We start from the raw sequence: 4,465 nt of genomic DNA, 5'->3' as shown, positions 1-4,465 counted from the left end.
CCCGACCTTGCTCTTTCAGACTACCATTTGTTTCGTAGTTTATAGAATCATTTCAGGGACATAAATTTCACAAGCCAGGAGGATATCGAAACAGACATTTTAGAGTTCTTCACTTTGAAACCAAAAGAGTTTTACATTGATGGGTTGAAAAAGCTTGTAAATAGACGGAAGGAAGTCATGGATAATCAGGGAAATTACACTAGTGATTAAATTCCAATTAAATAAAACATTTGCTTATTTGTTTTCTTTATTCAAAATTCGGACAGAACTTATGGGATGACCTGATTCTATGTGCTCAATATTCATTGTACAACTCTTTATAATGTCGTTATACAATAATACGTTTGTAGTTATCTCCGTCTAGTTTGTAGTTATTTTTTGTTTTTTTCTGCCGGGTAACGTCTCCGGGTAATTGACTTAAGTAATTTATTTATTATTTTATAAATAACGAAAAACAGATATATTGGATAAATTCTAAAATTTGAAAAAGAGGGGTGTTTGTTTGCGTAAGCAATAATCACTATGTCTATTCATAGAAGAGATTGATAAGTGTAGTTGTCAGGTGGTGTAGCACTGTGTTTCGGAGTTTTGACCTACATCATCTAACGGCTTGTGTTTCACGTATTGAGCCTTTATTGCGTGAATACAGGGTCATTGCAGTTAAATTTTAAATTACCTTTTGGAGTGGCTAATAATTATTCTGAATAACACTGATAGCTATTTGTACACCAATGACAGAAAAAACACTATTATTCTAAATATCTTTGGCAGCAAGATTTGGCTGGTATGCGATGACAGGACGCCATCTGCTACAAAAGTGCGGGAAGCTGAAATCATGTAATCTGGTATTTCCAGCACCCATTTTAGATGATTATTGTCTGCTACGATATATGTCTACGCTTTTATGCATCATGAGTATATATGACAGAATCTCTGAAGGCGAATACTTCTTTATTCAGCATTCTAACATCATATCATCGGTAAATTGTAAATAAAATGTGTCTTCTAGTATTAATACTGCTCCTATCGTTAATGATTGTTTTTTTGTTTTTTTGGATAAGTCCGCTGGCTATTTCCAATATCAGTCACTGAAAAGACATTGTTATTTAGCAGGTACGCCGTGACAGGCCACCTGTCACTGAAGAAGTGCAGCAAGCTGAAGTCACATGGTCTCGCAATTTCGTTGGGTATGCCAGACAATTCTTGTTCTCTGTGTTATAGGTCTGTTCTTTAATCCATCATGCATCTAATTGAGAGGACCTTTCAAAGTGAATGCCTTAGTATTCGATGTTCTATCAAGACATCCACTTTAAGTTGGGTATAAAGATTGCCCTTTGGTGTTAAGACTGTTCCGTCGCTAATAAATAGTTGTAATAAAAACAGAAAATGTAAATTGTAGTTTAAGCTTTACAGTGCATACAGTTGTTTTAGTAAAACGACTGTCGTTATTACGTAACACAAATGCTAAGACTGTGCAATACAATCAATTCACATTCGCAGAGAAATATGAATGACTCTGTGGGATGCTTACCCTAATTTATTTCAGTTATGCAAATTACATTCAACATCAGTAATAGAACAGAACAGAGGGTGAGTGAGTATGAAGCAGAGCACTGGTGTATGTGTGTGTATATATGTAAGTGTACGTACACGCTCTACATTAAACACTTCTCTGTGTCTAAAATATCTTCTCGTGCTTGCTTCTGTTTCTTTATCTAGTGTCGTTCGTTATGAATTATACGATAGCAGTAACTAATATATTCAGAATGACTTGGTAATTTAACTCACATAGCAACCAAAGCTTAGATAATGTTTAAAAAATTATTGCTTTTTAATATTATCTCGGTATATATTGGTATGTTTGTCTAAACTTAAGAAGTTATTGTTTTGTTGTTGATATAGCCAAACTCATGGCCATAATTCTAATCGCTACTGTTGTTGTTATTATTGTTCGTTTTTCTTGTCAGAATTGCTGAATTTCTTGTTATCTTTGGCAGCAATAAAAAGTTTGTGTGACCCCGATGTCGATGACCTCTCAAACTCCCATTCAACTCTACACCCCTAACATCGACAAGTTCCTCCGCAGTGCAGAGGTCTTGGTTGCGGAATCATTTACAAGACTATTATAAATTTTATACATTGCTCTAAATCCAGCAGCACCCACACCTCCAGGTTTAACATAGTCTTCTTGGTGAATATATCTTTACTGCTTTCAGACAAATGGGAAATGTTTTATAGTTATATCCATAAACTATTCCACATTCACTTTTGGTAGGTGTGCGTACATATGCACACTCAGACAAAGCCACAAAATTGCACACTTACACACGCATACCAAAACATTCACGCATAATGAAGCCTAAGATGAAGAAAGCCAAGTCATATCATACATATGTACATATATAAAATATATCTTCAGTGGATATAAGCTCGTATTCCGAGCAACCGCAGCATTAAGTAACAGGTACAGTACATTCATTGGTCGAATAAAAAATGATAAATAAATAAACAAAAGATAAAGAAACCCTTTGAAGCAAGAAGATTCAGCAGTGTAGTATCAGTTCCACTGGAAGATTTCGCTATAAGATAATCAAACAACTGTTTGGCTTTTGTACAAATTGTCGACTAACTTATACTATCCAGCAATTTATTTTTCTTTAATCCACACGTAAAGTAAATTCTTCATCTCTTCAATGAAGTTCTTACGTGATTTATTAAGTTCGCTTATTCCCATAGCTATTTGAACAAGTTTTAATTTATATTTGGTTTTCAGTATAACCGCATGTTGTTGATTTTGCGACTCTATACCCTGAAATAAAGTTCCTAACACTTGTTCCATTTTCATGTTTACATATTAATTCATTCTTAGTTTCTGTGATATTTATGAGAATTTGATTTTCTAGCTCACTTCAGTCGGTTTATTTTTATAGCTTTCCACAAAAATATGAAAAAAATGAAATGTTTATATATAATAGGAGTGGCTGTGTGGTAAGTAGCTTGTTTACGAACCACATGGTTCCGGATTCAGTCCCACAGCGTGACACCTTGGGCGAGTGTCTTCTATTATAGCCTCGGGTCGACCAAAGCCTTGTGAGTGGATTTGGTAGACGGAAACTGAAAGAAGCCCGTCGTATATATGTATGCATCAGCATGACCGCAGCTCTAAGCTGAAACTATATATATATATGCCAATATATTCGCTTGAAAGCCTAGCCGTAAATAGTACTGAAATCAGTGAAAAGGTTATATATAAAAATTATAAAAAGTATTGGAATACAATAGTATTATTTTCCAGCTATATAAAGCAGTTAAGGTAGAATTACAAATATAAAATACTTCTACAACTAGGCAACAATGTTTGCTGGAAATAGCAATCGATAACTGTGCAACGTTATGTAAGGCTTCACAGAATATATACTTGCAAAGATGTGTGCGGGGGACGAATATAAAATAATTTCGTCTTACCTCTAGTAAGAACACCGGATAGAGGAACAACCAAGAGTGGATAATCTAGTACTCGACTTTCGGACTTCGTAATATACCTGTCGTCGTAAATGTGTCTAGTCCTCATCAACTAGATTCACTGAACTCGAAATTTTAAAATATTCGTTACGTCAATGCCAGTATATTCGGTTGAAGCTTTACGGTGCTTTATTTAGCTAGAAAATAATGTTATTTTATTACAATAATATTTATAATTTTTATATTAATGTTCACACATATATATATATATATATATATATATATATATATATATATATATATATATATATATATATATATATCACGGTTTCGATCAGTCTATTGGATGTTGTTACACGACGCTGATAAGATTGCGCTTCCTGTATGGTTCAAATGATGCCATGCCGCTAGCTAGGAGAACAGGCATGTATTTCCCCTGAACGGAACGCTAGTTCGTCGAAGCTTACTTATTTATAGTTTAATGGACTGGAGCAACATGAAATGAAGAGTGTTGCTCAAGAATACAACGCACCAACGGTCTGGGAATCGCAAATAAGATCTTGATATGTATATATATATATTTAAATATATATCTACTAGTATATACATGTGTTTGTGGGTGGGTTGCATGTGCATAAAGGTCGAGTTCAAATAAATGGATGCGAAAAGGAAAAGTGACAGATGATATTGTGGAAGCTGGTGTTGATAACTTTTAGGCACCAAAAAATGTTTAGTTAGATAAGGAAATAAATAAATTTGGGAACTATAACTATCTCCATTTATCTTCAGTTATTTTTAGGATATAGCGTTATTTTATATCTTTAGATTACATCGGGTTCTTTGTACAAGTCCTTGTCTCGTTGTCGAATAACTTAACGTAAACTGCTTGTTGATAACAATGTTTAACACTAAGTTTTATATATATATATATATATATATATATCTGTGTGTGTGTGTGTGTGTGTGTGTATGTATGTAGGTATGAATGTACGTATGTAAGTAT

Source organism: Octopus bimaculoides, chromosome 6 (genome assembly GCF_001194135.2).
Source record: "Octopus bimaculoides isolate UCB-OBI-ISO-001 chromosome 6, ASM119413v2, whole genome shotgun sequence".
NCBI lineage: Eukaryota > Metazoa > Mollusca > Cephalopoda > Octopoda > Octopodidae > Octopus > Octopus bimaculoides.
Note: the sequence above shows the minus strand (reverse complement) of the source record.